A 17,721-nucleotide genomic window follows, 5' to 3' on the forward strand; every position below is an offset into this window, starting at 1 on the left:
GTACGAGACTTGGAAAGACTTGGAAAGAGCGCCAGAGCTTTCGCAAGCCTCTGGCACGCGCTGGTCTTTCTAGGCGAAATCTGCATGGGTGAGGCTGCATGTTACAGCTAGGTAATTAAAAATGTGCACCGTCATTAAGGCGCTTGAGCATACACTCAAGCTTTCAAACTAAAAGGCTCGCAAAAGTTAGCAAATCTCGTCTTTGTATTCCGGAAAAAATAGCAGCCATATTCGATAACGTTAAAGTTACATTTCTTTAGAACTTCGAAAAAAGTCGGCACCTTGGATTATCACGCACGATGGAAACCAACAATTTCGAGCGTACGGCTTCTGCATTGAGAATATATGAGAACTACGCATAGGCACAACTGGCATAGTAGTTACGATTTAGAGCGAAAAAGAAAATGCATGCGAACGGGACCAGACGGAAGAGGACTCGCATTAATGGCTCTGTATCAGCATGCCAACAACAAGCTCTTCCGAGGCTGAGAGTTCAGGTACATGTAGGATGCATAAATGCTTTTATATGAGACAACTGCCGAACCGATTTGAATGAAATGTGTTGCATTTGAGACATAGAGTTAGGTTATAACAACTCTAGAAAGCAGAGTTTCAATTTAATACCTCGAAGGATTTAGAAAATTTGTCAAAAATTACTAAGTTCAATACGCTATTAATAAGAATAAAAGCACGAAGTTCATGATATCCGCAACTTCGAATAAAAAAAAAACAGATATCGCAATCCTGTAAACTGCATCTCTTAGAGCATCTCAGGAAGACAGAAGAGACGTATGAATTTACAGCTCAAATGAAGTTGTTGCAATGTTTGCAAGCGTTTTCCAAACATCCATTCACAAATTAGTGGCATATCTCGGAGCGGTGCATATTACATACATTTTGTCCGCTTTAGATTTATTGTTAGGCGCGTACAGTCTACAGAATTGTGATATAGTTCTTTTTGTTGCTGATTTGCAGAGTTGTAAACTGTAAACTTGACACTTGACGTTCGTGAAATTACGTAATTTTCAAGAATGTATCTGAAAACATATTGCATAAGCTAAAAACTAACTTCCCGGAAGAAAGGAAGGAAGGAAGGAACACAAGAGGTGAAAGGCAGAGAGGTTAACCATATTAATCGTCCGTTTGACTACTGTGCACAGTGATATGAAGTAAGGGCAGAAAATATAATAAAACAAGAGAAGGTAAAAAAAAAATGGGGGGTGGGGGGGGGGCGGACGCATGAGTTCGCACATTCTATAGTTTTTCAATGAGTACAGTTTCCTTTAAAAAGCACTTCCCGGAGTTACCAGGTTATACATTCTCATTTTAAATGCAAGAAAAAACCTTATCAAAATTGGTGCTGTGGTTGCCGACAAAGACGATTTGGTCGTTCTCGTGTACTTAGGAGCTTCCGAGCTCGTATAGCTGAGGGGGGGGGGGGGGATCTTGCACACTTTCAACACTCTAAAAAAGAAGTTTTCTTTATTTCTGTCTTTCTTTTTCGTAGATATATCTTTCGATCGTCTAATGAACTTGCCCTGCGCGCGATATGAGACTCGCGACAGCAGACATGCGATTTTCCTCAAGCAAGCTTCTCCACACAGTTGGAACGCCGCCAGTTCGCACGTCAGCGAGTGCTGGACTCATTCTTCGTTAGCGGCACGGCCAGGAATCTGGAAAGGTGTCTGGATGACAGAACAGCCGCCAAAATTTTAATGGTCCTTATCTTTGCTGGCGCCTTCCTCGCCTCGCTGCGTGAGCGCTTGGTCTTTCAGAAGCAGGTAGTCGCTCGAGACAAGCACTTTCTTAGGAGTCCCACCCCCCTTCCCCCTCTCCCTATCTCTTTGTGTGCGTGTGTGTGTGTCTACTGCGAGCCTGTCACATTTCAAACCCGAATATGCCCTATTCCGTTAACAGATGTCAGGTTTGGTACGCATTCCACTTTAAAAGCTGCAAATCCCTCGCTCCATACTGGTGAATACTGCCTCCCCCTCTTCCCTCCATCGATAATTTATCTATTCCCTCTCGATTAATTTCGCCATCTGAACAGCCTTCTGGTATACAGTGCAACGACTGGCCGGTCTCGGCAACTGTGCATTCGGAAGGCACTCGAGTGCCGATTTCACCGCTCGTCGGTACACAGCGTATACTGAAAGCAGTTCTGTACATGTTGAGGGCGACTGGCCCGCATTCTGGTGCAGCAAATCAAAAATGTATACAGCCGGCCACAAAAGTTTACGAGACACGGATGTTCCACGACAAATGCGAATACTCGCCTCGTTAAAGAGTGGTGCATCGAATTCACATAACGGATCACTCTGCAAGTCGCGAAAAGATTGAATTCGGGCCCACGTGCCCAAGCGTTGCAGTAATTCCGCTTTCTCGGAAATCTAATGAGCCGCAACCTTTCGTGGCCGGCTCTCCTGGGCAAGGAGGCCTACATAAGCGTACTCTGCAAGGAGTCCTGGAATGCATGGCCTTAGTTCCACTGGAACTAATAAATGCTATTTCCTCATGCTCCTCCTATTCATCTCATATATGCTCATCTATTGCCTTACCCCAAAGCCGACAATGCGCACTCCAGGTCGGCACTCCGCCCGCTTTTTGAGGCTTCCAGACGCGCACACGTGACGCGTGCAGCAAGAAGCGTCTCTCACAGCCACGCCGATTCTACGGAGCGCAATACAGAGCGAGAATGCAGCCAGGTGCCCGTGCTCGTCGTTTCGGTTTCCACCACTGCCACATCCAAGAACATCACGCATGCCCGAGCTGTCCTCAGGTACACGCTATGTTCAGGTGCCACGCAGCCGGCCATCGAAGTCGTTCATTCGCATATTCTAACGACCGGCAAGGGTGCACTTTGATGCGTCGCAACTTGCCTCATTTAACTGACCCATACTAACTATACCTCCCATTACATAATGGGTGCCAAGGGAAAGAAAGCGCAGTCGAGGACGGCAGAAAACTAGGTGGGGTGATGAAATTGAGGAAATTTGCAGGCGCAAGTTGGAATGGGCTAGCGCAAGACGGAGGTAAATGGCGACCGCTGGGAGAGCTAGGCCTTCGACCTGCGTGCGGCCACAAATATAGGCTGATGATGATGAAGCACAATGTGTAGCATCCACTCGCACTGACTGTACACGCATAGTCCGCGCGCGCGCACGTGTATATATATATATATATATATATTAATGAGAAGTCGGCAGCGATGTACACTGAGCTCGAAAGCACAGCGCTATTTCCGAACGAGCAATAATGTGTACCACATTAAATCACGGGAACAGTTATCTTTATAATACAGCGCTGGATTAGCTATTCTATATACAGTGCCTTTGACGGCGAATGTTACACGTACACATACAGACCCGAGAGAATAACGAAAAAGAAAAATTGTGAAAATTCAGTGGCGATTTAGCGGTAGATACGAGAGGAATGCGTTAGCACCCACCTCTTCGAGCATCCGTATCCAAGTTTAAACCGCGTTTCCCACATTGCAAAGCATCGCTCAGGAGCTCACTCGACACATGACCCAACTCTTCGATCGATTCGAGGAGCGAAGTGCTACTAACGGTGGTCCAGTTGCACTACACATACAGACACACACACACACACACACACAAACACACACACACACACACACACACACACACACACACACACACACACACACGCACGCACGCACGCACACACACACACACACACACAACACACACACACACACACACACACACACATACACACATACACACATACATACATACATACATACATACATACATACATACATACATACATACATACATACATACATACATACATACATACATACATACATACAAGCTCTTCTACGCTCCCCCAACCCTTGTCTACCTCCACCACGTGACCGGCTTACCACACCTCACACGCATACTTTTTCCCCTGTGACACTCCTAACGACTATGCATTGAAAAAAAAGGGGTATGATGTCTGGCTTTTTTGCACAAAGCTTGCGATATGGTCTGCAGCCTCTGACATCGGACATATGACATGTGACACTCTTACGACGCGGAACGTGTCATGCGCCTACATGCGACAGCGCAGAGGCACGCGCCGCGCGGGCAAGCGGCGCGACAGGCAGCACGCGAGCGCGCCGTGTTGCGTTTCGCCTGCGACACGTGGTTTTGCCGGCGCCAACTGCGGCGGGGCGGCAGACATTTTGGCCCGATCGTCGTCACCGCAACACTCATCGCCAGGTGTTTCCAGGCGCGTCTGCGGCGATGCGACCGCCTAGGGATTTCGTTCCAGTCATTGTGCCCGAAACAGGCGAGGCCAAAGCAGGGATCTCCTTCCAGTTATTGGGCCCGAAACAGGCGATGCCAAAGCAGGGATCTCGTTCCAGTCATTGTGCCCGAAACAGGCGATGCCAAAGCAGGGACCATCTTCTCGTTACAGTCATTGTGTCCGACCGGCAGCGCCACGACAGTGTGCTGCGCAGCGCCACGACCAGGTGCTACGAGATCGTGCGCAGCGCCACGACATGGTGCTACGGCATCGCTACGACAGTGTGCGTCACCATTAGCCCATTGTACATTCACGTGCTCGTCTTTTGAGGGGTTCCTTCTTGCCCTCAACTGCGAGAGTATAAAAACAGCTGCCCCCGGACGCCAGAGGAGGGCTCCGATTTCTTCCGTTGAGTGAAGTGCTCTCCCGTCTCTCTACTTCGGTCAAACCTGACCGCCAACTCTTTGCGATGTTAAAATAAACAAGTTGTTTCGTTGTTACCTGTCGACTCATGCTTTGCCGGGACCTTCGGATGCTTCGAGTTGTACCCCAGGCCGCCAGGCCAACGCTACCCTTGGGGCTTGCGACCCAGGTACAACCACGGGCGTCAGCGCCGAGTTCCCATCCGATCGCTCCAGTGTCGCGATCCAAACATCTGGTTGCCAGCGGTGAGATCGCCTACGACTTCAAACATCTGTCTGCCAGCGGTGAGACAGCGACAACGGAGGCCAGCGGCAAAGCGATGCAGTTGACAGTATGCTGAGCAGCTCAACGACGATCCGGGAGCAGTGCAACGAGCCCTGTGTGACGACTGGTTGCCTGCAGCGGAACGACTGCGCGGAATTCCTGCCTGCGAGGTTTGGTGAGTGCGGGACTTTCTTCTTCTGAGCTTTGCCAGGCTTTTGTTAGTGTTAGAAACAGAGCTGGTAATTGTGGTTGTCGTTGCTGCCGGGTGTTGCGGCAAGACAATAATAAGCAGTAGAGAAAGCAGCATTCAGAGCAGCCATGGATTTGAAGTCGTTGCGCAAACCGAAATTGTTGGAGCTTGCAAGAGAGTTGGGTCTGGATGTCTCGGACAAACTCAGAAAACCTGAACTGCTAAAGGCTATTCTTGAGTTAGAGGCTGAGGATGACGAGCTGTCGGAATGCCTTGAGACTATTGAGGAGACGTCAAAAAGACAGGAGCGCGAACTTAAAGAGCAGAAAGAAAAAGAAGAGCGCGAACACGCTTTGGAAATGAAGCGTCTCGAGGTAGAGATGGAACGCGCTCGTAATGGAAGTCAGGCACACGGTGCAGGAGAACGCGTATTGTTCAAAATGACTGACCTGATGCGGCCGTTTAAGCTTGGAGAGGACATTGGTTTGTTCCTGGTTAACTTTGAGCGAACATGCGAGAAGCAGGGGTTCTCTCGGGAAACGTGGCCACAGCGCTTGCTCACTTTGTTACCCGGCGAGGCGGCCGACGTAGTCGCTCGCTTGGATAGAGAGGAAGCAGAGGATTTCGACAAAGTAAAATCGAGTCTGCTAAAAAAGTACCGGCTGTCTGCGGAAGCGTTCCGTCGGAAGTTTCGGGAAAATGAGAAAGGCAAAAGTGAGTCATATACAGAGTTTGCGTATAGGCTTATGTCGAACATGCAGGAGTGGCTCAAAGAAGAGAAAGCGTTTGGTGACCACGATAAAGTTCTGCAGTGTTTCGGGCTAGAACAGTTTTATAGTCGGTTACCGGAGAACGTGCGATACTGGGTCTTGGATAGGCCAGACGTGAGTACGGTGGCTAGAGCCGCTGAGCTAGCCGAGGAGTTTGTGACGCGTCGAGCTCGCGGAGCTAAGGACGGTCAAAAGGGTGAATTTGGCTCCAAGTCTGAGAGGCCAAGGTTCACGCCCATGAGATTTAAGGGGGACACGCGTAGTGCGGATGCGAGTGAAAGCAGTCCGACCAGACGTAAAGAGACGGCGGCAGCCAAACGCAGAAAGCGGTTCGAGATGAGGCGAGCGGGCGTTTGTTATACGTGCCAGAAGCCGGGTCACTTTTCGGCGCAGTGTCCGGAAACAACACCAAAAGTTGTGTTTTTTTCAATAGGCAGCACGGACGAGAACATGAAGCTTCTTGAGCCTTACATGCGAGACCTCCTCGTAAACGGGAAAGAGTGCCGAGTGCTTCGCGATTCCGCAGCTACGATGGATGTAGTTCACCCGTCTTACGTAGAACCCCATATGTTCACGGGCGAGTGCGCATGGATCAAGCAAGCCGTGGAAGCTCATAGCGTGTGTCTGCCGGTAGCAAAAGTGCTTATTGAAGGACCTTTCGGAGCGCTTGAGACAGAGGCGGCAGTGTCATCTATGCTGCCACCCCAGTACCCGTACCTATTTTCAAACAGGTCCGATCACCTCCTGCGCGAGAAGGGGCTTTTGTTTGGTGAAGCTAGTGTTCAGGCCTTAACCAGATCGAAGGTTCGGGAGCTCGCTGCAAAGGCGGTAGTTGCGGGGCCGACGTTATCAAACAACGAAAAAGGGTCAGAGGCGCAGCAAGCTGATATTCAGAGCACGCCCGAACAGAATAGAATTGAGTCTGTAGCGTTGAAGGCGCCAGATACTGGAGAGGAAAATCCCGACGCGGGAAAGTTAGAAGAGCTATCTACTGATTTGCTCATCGCGCCTACGTCAGACGGACTTGATAGGTTGCTAAAAGTCAGCCGGACGGCTTTGATAGCCGAACAAAAAAAGGATGGCAGCCTGGAAAACGTGCGCTGCAATGTCAAAGAAGGTATCGCCAGGAAAACTGCGCGTTTTGTGGAAAGAGGTGGAGTCCTGTACCGGAAGTATCTAGACCGCCGAGGAGTGGAGTTCGATCAGCTGGTCGTGCCTCAATGCTATCGTCAGGATCTGTTGCGCTTGTCACATGGGGGTTCGTGGTCCGGACACCTAGGAGTTAAGAAAACTAAGGACCGTCTCTTGCAAGAGTACTATTGGCCAGGGTGTTTTCGGGACGCAGACCATTTCGTGAGGACATGTGACACTTGTCAGCGGGTGGGCAAACCAGGGGACAAATCGAGGGCGCCGTTGAAATTGGTACCTATCATTACGGAGCCTTTTAGACGGCTCGTTATTGATACAGTGGGACCTCTGCCGGTAACAGCCACGGGGTACAGACACATTTTGACTGTGATCTGCCCAGCGACAAAGTTCCCTGAAGCAGTGCCGCTTAAAGAACTCAGCTCAGTTGAGATAGTTAATGCACTACTGTCCATATTTGCGCGAGTTGGTTTTCCTGCAGAAATTCAATCAGATCAGGGCACAGTGTTTACTAGCGCTTTGACGACAACTTTTCTCGAAAGGTGTGGGGTAAAGCTGCTACACAGCTCAGTGTACCACCCACAGTCGAATTCCGTTGAGAAGCTCCACTCCGTCATGAAGCGCGTGTTGAGAGCCTTGTGTTTTGAACATCAAACTGACTGGGAGCTGTGTCTGCCTGGGGTGATGTTTGCTTTAAGGACCGCGCCGCATGCGGCTACGGGGTTTTCGCCAGCTGAACTGGTGTACGGTCGCTCGCTTCGATCTCCGCTTCGCATGCTTCGAGAATCATGGGAAGGTAGGGGCGACGACCCAGTCGTGGTGGAGTACGTGCTTAAGCTCCTCGAACGCTTAAGAAGGGCACAGGAGTTGTCAGGTGAAGCAATGACAAAGGCCCAGCAGAGGGCCAAGGTTTATTATGATCGGACAGCCAGGGCCCGTCGTTTTGAGGTTGGCGATGAGGTCATGATATTGCGCACATCGCTAAACAACAAACTAGACGTGCAGTGGGAGGGCCCAGCGCGAATTGTTCAGAAACTGTCGGACGTTAACTACGTGGTAAGTCTGCCAGGAAAGCGGAAAGCACAGCAAGTTTACCACTGTAATCTGCTCAAACCTTATAGACAAAGGGAAGCAGTGGTGTGCATGATGGTAAACGTTCCTGAAGAGCTTCCGGTCGAGCTTCCGGGACTAGGCTCAGTGACGAACAGGGAAGACACCGGTCAAGTCATTAGTGACCTTATCAGTAAAGCACCGCTGTCGCCTGAGCAGAAAACCGAACTACACCAGCTATTACAAGAGTTTCAAGGTCTGTTCTCTGAGAGGCCTGGTAGGACTTCTGTACTTACTCATGATATAGAACTTACCTCCACAGAGCCAGTACGATCCAAGGCGTATCGGGTGTCACCCCGCCAGAGCGATATTATGGAGGCTGAGGTAAAGAAAATGCTACAGCTCGGTGTTATTGAGGCAGGTGAGAGTGATTATACCTCCCCTTTGATTTTAGTTGAGGTACCGGGCAAGGAACCTCGTCCTTGCGTCGACTACCGCAGGCTTAATTCCATCACTAAGGATCAAATTTATCCGATCCCTAACATCGAGGAGCGCCTTGAGAAAGTTAGTAGCGCTCAGTTTATTTCCACCCTAGATCTTGTCAGGGGTTATTGGCAGGTTCCACTTACAGAAGAGGCTAGTAGGTATGCGGCGTTCATTTCACCAATGGGAACATTCCGTCCTAAAGTGTTGAGTTTTGGTTTGAAGAACGCGCCATACTGTTTTTCAAGTCTCATGGATAAAGTGTTGCGGGGACAGCAAGAATTCGCTTTACCGTATCTAGACGACGTAGCGATATTCTCCGCATCCTGGTCTGAGCATATGACACACTTGCGGGCAGTGCTAACCCGCCTGCGCGAAGCAGGCTTGACAGTAAAGGCTCCTAAGTGCCAGTTAGCACAGGCCGAGGTTGTCTACCTCGGTCACGTGATTGGTCAGGGTCGTCGCCGCCCCTCTGAAATAAAAGTGGCCGCTGTGCGAGGCTTTCCGCAACCGCGCACAAAGACCGATATTCGGTCGTTCTTAGGTGTCGCCGGCTACTATCAGAGGTACATCCCTAGGTACTCTGATATCGCGGCTCCCCTGACGGATGCTCTAAGAAAGACAGAGCCTCAAACAGTCGTCTGGGACGAGACAAAGGAAAGAGCTTTTAGCGCCCTAAAGAGTGCCCTAACAAGCCAGCCTGTGCTACGATCGCCAGACTATACAAAAGGGTTCATTGTTCAGTGCGATGCTAGTGAGCGAGGCATGGGCGTTGTACTGTGCCAACGGGAAAATGGAGAAGTAGAACACCCCGTCCTGTATGCTAGTCGTAAGCTGACCAGTCGTGAGCAGGCGTATAGCGCCACCGAGAAAGAGTGTGCATGTCTCGTGTGGGCCGTTCAGAAATTGTCATGCTATCTAGCCGGCTCGAGGTTTATCATTGAGACAGATCACTGCCCTCTCCAATGGCTGCAGACCATCTCTCCCAAAAATGGCCGCCTCCTGCGCTGGAGCCTCGCTTTACAACAATATTCCTTTGAGGTGCGTTACAAAAAGGGGAGTCTCAACGGTAACGCCGATGGCTTAAGTCGAAGCCCCTAACGTAGGAATCAGCCTCAAAATTGTTTGTTACTGATGTTTTTCTTCCTGAGGCAGGATTTTTTTTAACATATTTCTTTTGTTTAGTGTTTCAAAGTGATGATATGCTTTCTAGTGCAATTTTTCAATTTGTGGACGCGTTCTGAGTGATGCTAGACTACTGTAAGGAACTAGGCAGTGGTATAAAAAGGGGAAAGAGCCTGGCAGGGCTTAGTGAGGGTTGTGCCGTGCTTGCTGACTGAGCGGTTGAGTTTCAGCGTAGTTCTAACGCTTGCCGGGAACGAGAACAAAAAAGTGAACTTTCCCGAAGTCACTTTGTAGTGTCCCGTGCGAACCTGAACAAGAGAACGAGGCCTTCTCTGTGCGCTGCGCTCAAGAAACGTCGAGGGACGCCCGACTTCGGTTATGAGCATCATCGAGCGACATCCCTCCGGACAGCGGATGCAGTCCCCTGTCCATCGGGATCTCCTTCCCCCGGCGGGGCGGTCTGTTGCGTTTCGCCTGCGACACGTGGTTTTGCCGGCGCCAACTGCGGCGGGGCGGCAGACATTTTGGCCCGATCGTCGTCACCGCAACACTCATCGCCAGGTGTTTCCAGGCGCGTCTGCGGCGATGCGACCGCCTAGGGATTTCGTTCCAGTCATTGTGCCCGAAACAGGCGAGGCCAAAGCAGGGATCTCCTTCCAGTTATTGGGCCCGAAACAGGCGATGCCAAAGCAGGGATCTCGTTCCAGTCATTGTGCCCGAAACAGGCGATGCCAAAGCAGGGACCATCTTCTCGTTACAGTCATTGTGTCCGACCGGCAGCGCCACGACAGTGTGCTGCGCAGCGCCACGACCAGGTGCTACGAGATCGTGCGCAGCGCCACGACATGGTGCTACGGCATCGCTACGACAGTGTGCGTCACCATTAGCCCATTGTACATTCACGTGCTCGTCTTTTGAGGGGTTCCTTCTTGCCCTCAACTGCGAGAGTATAAAAACAGCTGCCCCCGGACGCCAGAGGAGGGCTCCGATTTCTTCCGTTGAGTGAAGTGCTCTCCCGTCTCTCTACTTCGGTCAAACCTGACCGCCAACTCTTTGCGATGTTAAAATAAACAAGTTGTTTCGTTGTTACCTGTCGACTCATGCTTTGCCGGGACCTTCGGATGCTTCGAGTTGTACCCCAGGCCGCCAGGCCAACGCTACCCTTGGGGCTTGCGACCCAGGTACAACCACGGGCGTCAGCGCCGAGTTCCCATCCGATCGCTCCAGTGTCGCGATCCAAACAGCCGGCAAGAAACCGCCTTTCTGCTGGCGTAATAGACGTCTTCAGCGAAACTACGCGTGTGTATTGGGATCGCTTTGAGCGTGAATGGCCTGTTATTGCATGCTAGCCGAGCCAGCCGTCATACAGCCCACAGGCGGACAGAAGTGTAGACCCGCTCGACATAGCCCATGCAGGCAAAACGCATCCGCGCGCGCACCCGTGGCTCTTCACACCGCTCGCAAAGGCAGAATACAAAGTACGATGACATAACCAACTCATATTGTACGTACGTGCGTGGGCGTGAGTATGTGTTTCATGGGATCCCAGCATGCAGCGTAGTGAAAGCTGGTGATCGCGACGTCAGCCAATGAATAACGAGAGCAAGAAAAAGGGGCTTGTTCGCCGGAAGGATCACGGATGATTTAGCGTCGCTAAAACAATTCCGTTGCTTTATTGTGCGAGTTTAGCGCCGCGCAATACTGCCACAACGTAGCAACGGAAAATCCTTCTCTTTGCGACTTTTCCCTCACCCTCCTCCATTGTTAAAAGGGAAATGGAGATTGATTGATTGTATAGTGGATAAAGAAACCCAAGGACACCTAAGCACTTCTGAATAGATGTGAATGCATTAATGTCCAACTGATCGCCGCTGAGCACTCCTTCGAGTTATGAACTTCTCGCGGGCAAGCGAGCGCGTTGAGACGCTCGGCGTAGCACAAGGCCGGTGCACTTCGATCCGTGACGTCATGCTACCGTGCCCGACCGCAATAGAATCTAATGGGGACGCTCGCGAGTAGGCCGCGGTGATTTTGACGTCACCGTTTCGTCACGCCGGCCTTGGCAATGGAAATTTCGGTCCAAGTAGCACGATGCCATAAAGCAGAGTGCACAGGCCTGCGATCTACGAGGCGCTGCTTTAGCCCAGTGGGTGAGGCACTCGGCTTCAGAGCGTGGGATCGCAGGCCCGAAACTCACAATCGCGAACGCTTTTCCTTTCGAATGCGTTCTGGTTTATGTTTTTATACATGAACTTCTTCATAGCGATTACCGAGGCGAAGCAGAAAGCAGGCGAGAGCTTGCGCAGACAAGGAACGCACGGATAACGCAGGCCTCCGAGAGCGAGGGCGACGTGGCGTCACGGCGATGCCCTTCTCCCCTGACGCGTCCAGCAGGTGTTTCCGTTCGACAGCTCTGCTCCGTCTAAGCGCGCACGTGACATGACGTGGCGTCGCAGCAAATGGCTAATTTACGTACCGTTTCACTGCTACAGACGCCGGCTTTTTCGCTAAATTGGCCATCTGATGCTTTCGCATCGATAAGGTCCTATATTCGGCTGCATTGCACGGATTCAATGGCACAGAGTGTAGGGCACGGGCCGAATTTGCAATAGTTTTAGCTCGAGAGGGCTGTCATTGGCCATTGGCCTTCGCTAATCATATGTTCACTATCACGATTGGCTCGCACTCGTTCGTACGAACCATTCTATAGCTTACGAACTTTGGGGATACAGGCCCAGTCTACCGAGCTTCCAATCAGCGCATACCTACACGCACGTCACTTTTCCACTAACGTGCATGGGGCCGAATTCATAAAGCTTTTCGGTCGTATAAGTGCTCTTTGCCACTGAATGGCCTCTTTCGCTGATATGCCCAGCACCAGGATTGGCTGGAAAATGCTGTTACAGGCAATTCTAGCGTAAGTGCATATTGAGAATGCGTGCCCTCGAGCCCAATTCACACAGCTGGTCCTTGGTCAAAGCTGCTCATTGGCCGGCCGCCTTCGGTAACAATGCTTCCAACATCACGATTGGCTGGCTTGTGCTAGTGTAAGAACGTTATTGTAAATACAGGCCTTGAGTATATATAAATGATGGCGGGAGAGTATTTATGTGGGAGTAAGTAACCCATTGCAAGCGCGCCGTTTGGCTTCTCGCTCGCTGTCACGGACAATGAGAAATAAACCGTCAGCCTTTGCACTAAAAGGTGGGTCCCGCGCTACACGGTGTGTGTTACCTTGTGCACTAACCGAATTGGAATAAGCAGCGTTTCATGCTTCAGAAAGCGTTACATTCTGAGAGCCGGATGCCCAGTGCTTACAATTCGCGGTCTCGGAGCTCACAGTCGTACCGGAGGCGTCCCAAACGCCATCACGTGCTATATAGGACGCTCGTTGCAGAACATCCTACGGCACGCGGACGTCTGCTCTACTAACCGCAGATCCTGCCCCCTCGGTTCTAACGCCGGCGGCAACCTATAGTTACGCTCTTGGCGGAGGAACGATGACAACTGCGGGCCGTGTTGCATCAAAACAGAGGACAAAAATCAGGCGCGCTGCTAGGCCTGCCGGGAGCCGCGATGGGTGAAAGCACGGCCACGTGGGCGCTACCAGGGGACGCCCCCGCGAGCGCTGCTGCGCTGGTTAGGCCCGAGCCGCGCGTCTATACGAAAGCTGCAAAGAAAAAAAAAAAAAAAACCTGCTCTCGCTCGGGTTGCGAGGCGCCCTCGCCCTGTCCGCTGAACGACGCGGCCGCCCCAGTGCGTTATTTTACCCCGCGGCTGGACAGCGGCCAAGAAAGCGGCATGGCCACGCTCATTCCGACACGGTTGTATTTCCGCGAAACAGGGAAGCCGCTATGTGCCGCTGCCATGCGAGCGCGTATAGCGTATATATTATACGCCGGCAATGGACGCAGCGCGTCGCCTGTGAGACTCGAGCGAACGTCAAACCATACTAAACGCGGGATTATAGCGGGGCGACCCAAAATCAATAACGGCACACACTGCTCTCCGACGCGGCACCTGCCGGCGAAACAGCCTGTAGCGATTCAGATTGGTTAGGTGCGCCCCCCCCACTCCCCCTCTTTTTTTTATATGTATATATACCTGTTCTCTTTCTTGAATCAATGCGAAGCCTGTCGTGAATGTGCGGAAGACCGTTAAGTGGTGAAACGGTATCGCAAGCGCGACGAAAGCCGGAGGCAAAATGCGGAGGCGGGCTGTTCGACACCACAATGAGTCGCCGCACTCTTGCAACGCTCGGCGAACATTGTGAAACGCGCACCATTCCTCATCCTGACATCTGCATAATACACGCCCTACAACAAAGACAAGCTTGTTCCGCGCTACCACGTACATCCAAGCCTTCCAACATTTCCACCCTGAAGAAAAAATCCAACTCGGATTCTTGCTCGAACAGGAGGGTTTGCCAACTGCTCGGAACGGTTATAGTAAGCCGTTGGTACAATTTATGATATCTTCTATTTTTAGCGCGTCATCTAAGCTCCATGGGGCAGAATCCACGTTAAGCACTGAATTGTCAGTCGGCCGAGATAAGCCCACTTTTGACTGATGACCAACATCCAGCTCCACAAAGAATGGACACGCAGCCAGACCGTCGTTTCAGGCCACATGCTTATCTTTCGCGTCGTGTTCACTCACGCTTCCGTGCAAAACAAAAGCGCGACTGCCCCAAAAGCAACCTGCTCTTATCTATACTCGTAATTATGACTACATTGATGTACGCCTCCACTTGCTGCGAAGCGCGATGCTGAGCGGAAAGTGCCATTCGCCGGTGTGACAGCGCCTGTAACCGTGAACTATAACAGATACATCGCGCAAGCAGTCCGGGCAATCAGAAGGCGGGATGTCATGTCTGCTACTTGTGTCCCGCCACTACTCCAAAGTCCGAGAGATGCGGTGACGCCCGGCATGTTATTGCTGAAAAAAAAAAAAAAAGTGCTGCTCCGCCGGATCAATCGCCAGTGCGCGTCCACGTCGCACGCCGTATACATACACAGTAGCGTCACAGCTCTCCTCCCCTTTCCTCTCCTCCATCGATGCAGTACACTGTAAGCTTTATACAGGCCAAGTATACTATATCCACTTGTAAAGGAAAGAAACGAAATCATACCATGGTGATTCGCGGCGGCGAACGGAAAGAGCGGGCTCTTGAGATGCGGGCGTGCGCGGCACAACTTGTTGAGGGAAGCGCGGCGGGGCCGGTTGCGCAACACGTGGTTTCGCGCACTGCTTGTGAGCGCCGGCGTTGCCGCAAGCGACAACTGCACGCGCTCGCGTCCCCAGACTACAATCACCAAGCGACCTTGGCCGTGTGACTTTGCGAGCGCAGAGGGGCGCCCAGCTCGGCCTGACGAGCCGCTCTACATACCTCGCATCATATGTCCCTCGCCGCGAGACCGGGAAACCAGCCAGAGCTGTTTCAGTGTCCGTAGCGGCGGTCGCGTAATAATCCGAGCTGCGGCGAGCACATGGCTTCTCCCGTTGTCCGGAGGGGGTCGTCCCCTCCCCGACGCTCTCGACGGTGATGAAGCTGGCAGAGCACCGCAGCAGTTGGCGACACGCGACGCAGCTGATGCTCGCACACGGCGAGAGAGCGGCCGCCGCCAGGCGAAAGCACATGCATCCACCGCCGGCCTTCAAAAGCCCACACGCGCACGCGGCGCTGGAGGAGCCGACGGCACGGGGAAACCCGGAAGTCGCGGAGCACACGGCGGCGATCTTGACGTCACCCGCGAGCACTTCCGGCAACGGACCCCTCCGCCCCTCACAAACCCCACCTCGCTCCATCCCTTTCGCGCCCGCTGCTTCCCTTTCCGCGGCGTCGTCGCTGCTCGAGGCCACCAACTAAACCACCAACGGGCGGCAGCAGACGACGCGATCGCCGGCGTCGAGGTCCCGCCGTCGTCTGCTCGCTTCCTTTTTAAGCGGCTCTGATGGCCGGCAGTGCGGCTCTCCAATTAGGAGGCCCGGCCACCACACCGTTGCTGGAACATCGCGAAACGTCCACGACCCTCGATACCGGTACAGACACGGCGTTGCGTGTTTCGCGACCGGGGTCTCGGCGCGAGGTCTCGCGATGGGGCACCTTTCAAGCAACGGTCCCTCCTCATCCCAGTCGTTTTGCGCATAACATTCTCATCGGGAAGTGGCCGCGGGGGAGAAACGATGCTTCTCTTTACTCGCGAACCGCCCGGACATTGCGTTTTCTCTCCCGCTAGCCTCGTTCTGAGCACGCGCAACGTAGCGCTGCCTCTGCAGCGCGCGGCCGTCCTTGAGAAAGGCGATCCTTCTCTCGAAGCTTCTTTCCTCTCTCGCTGCTGGCTTCTAGAACCCGCGCAAGCATGCTTCGCCTTCCGCCCGTGCTGGGTGGGATTGCCGTTTGGCGCCAGCTCCGCGCAGCGAGCTCCCGCCGGGGCGTGTTTCAACCAATTCCGGACGGCGTGCATTTTTCAAACACCCTCTGCCACATGTCTCACTCCGCTCGAAAAAGCGTCGTTCGTAGCTCGGCAGCCGAACTGGCCGCGCCAGGTACACTCCCGCAGCACGCGCGCCAAATGTTTGATGAACCGGTCAGCTTAAATTGATGGTCACGGGAGAGCTATTCTGTTGGACTTCAACGCATTACTACCTTCCCTCCACTGACTGGAGGGGAACGGGCTCGCCTCTGCCTGTCGTTACAAGTGGCCTTGGCCCTGGCAGCGAACGCAACGACGGACAGGCGGCGTACCAGTAGGGCTCGCGGAGGTCTGGCAGAAGAGCGAACTTGAGCGCGAACGTGACGTCACGCGGCGGAAGAGCTTATTTACATAGTGAAAGCGAGAAGACTGCACGAGCCGCGACGAAAAGGGGGCGCTCGTCGTAATGAGATCCTCTGCGCGCCCAGACGGTTTATATACGCCTTTCGCTCGGATATGCTTTTACGCAGTAACTCCGAGCACTTCGCTAGAGCCGAGAACTTACTGCTCAAGACGAGAAGCGTTTGGATAACGCTGCAACTGCCCTGCTTCCGACCCTATGGAGAGAGGTCCAAGCCGCAGGCTGGCGATAACAGACACGTTCGACTGTGCAAGTGTTCTGAAGGGGACGACGCGTTATCGTGCCTCCAACAAAGCGATAAACTGGACGGCGACGCTATAATCGGATTTGGAAATTCATAAGCAGGACATGCGTATGCAGATGTCTCGTAGCCGACGATGCGTCTTGCCCCCAGCCCGTTTTCTATCCCCCTTCTTCTACTGCCGCGAAAGCTTATCCGTGCTGCCAACCTTGAAATGATAAAGGTGCGTCGCGAAGCCAGAGGATTCTAACACTCGGCGAAAATAGACAGATTTCACGACGAGTTTCACTAGGCCACTGCTGCCGCAAAGCACGCCGGCAGTAGCAGTCGGGCTGAAGGCAACTATAGGAAGAAGGGTTTCATGTTTGTACCATTACAAACCCACTCCTCCCTTGAGATCAAAAGGCAAGAAATCGAGAATAGAAAGGTTATACGATTAGGGTTGCACTGAGAAAACTAACCCCCTCCTCTCCATGTTTCCCAGTGAGATTCACTAGAAAAATTCAGAATGTCAATGTCCTCGGCATTACCTTCAATGTTCTCTTGAATACCCCAAAGCACTAAAGTCTGGTGTTGCACGTGCCAAAACCGCGATCTGATTATGAGGCACGCCGTAGTGGGGGAGGACTCTATATTAATTTCGACCACCTCATTTCTTTAAGAACGTATAGCTAAATACAAGTACGCGACCGTCCCTGCACTTCGGCCCCATCGAAATGCGACTGCAGCGGCTGGGATCGCACCCGCGACCTCAAGCACCATGGCGGCCGGCAGGGCCGCGGCGAATGAGCTCTGATCGTGGTGCGATTGATAATATTAGAGAATGCGCCGCCTTTTGTAAAATTGAAAAGTGGCCATCTTCGTTAAACGTCGTACACAGACGGCTGTAGTCGGCACTGTTAATGCTGGTTCTTTCAAGCAGAAGCGTTTAC

General features: G+C 52.4%; 1 protein-coding gene across 6 annotated transcripts in view; it reads right to left on the reverse strand.

Annotated features, from left to right (window-relative positions):
• Eip74EF (Ecdysone-induced protein E74) overlaps positions 1 to 17,721 on the reverse strand; it is a 293,260-nt gene that overhangs the window by 194,668 nt on the left and 80,871 nt on the right. The window contains exon 1 of one of the 6 annotated variants that reach the window (XM_075688764.1): positions 15,101 to 15,375. The exons of 4 other annotated variants lie outside the window; for them this stretch is intronic. The gene's annotated coding sequence lies outside the window, so the exon portion shown is untranslated. Of the gene's footprint in view, positions 1 to 14,842; positions 14,944 to 15,100; positions 15,376 to 17,721 lie in introns of those variants that run through there. One more of the 6 variants, XM_075688766.1, reaches the window with a different exon arrangement.

This window comes from Dermacentor variabilis, chromosome 4 (assembly GCF_050947875.1).
Source record: "Dermacentor variabilis isolate Ectoservices chromosome 4, ASM5094787v1, whole genome shotgun sequence".
Taxonomy (NCBI): domain Eukaryota; kingdom Metazoa; phylum Arthropoda; class Arachnida; order Ixodida; family Ixodidae; genus Dermacentor; species Dermacentor variabilis.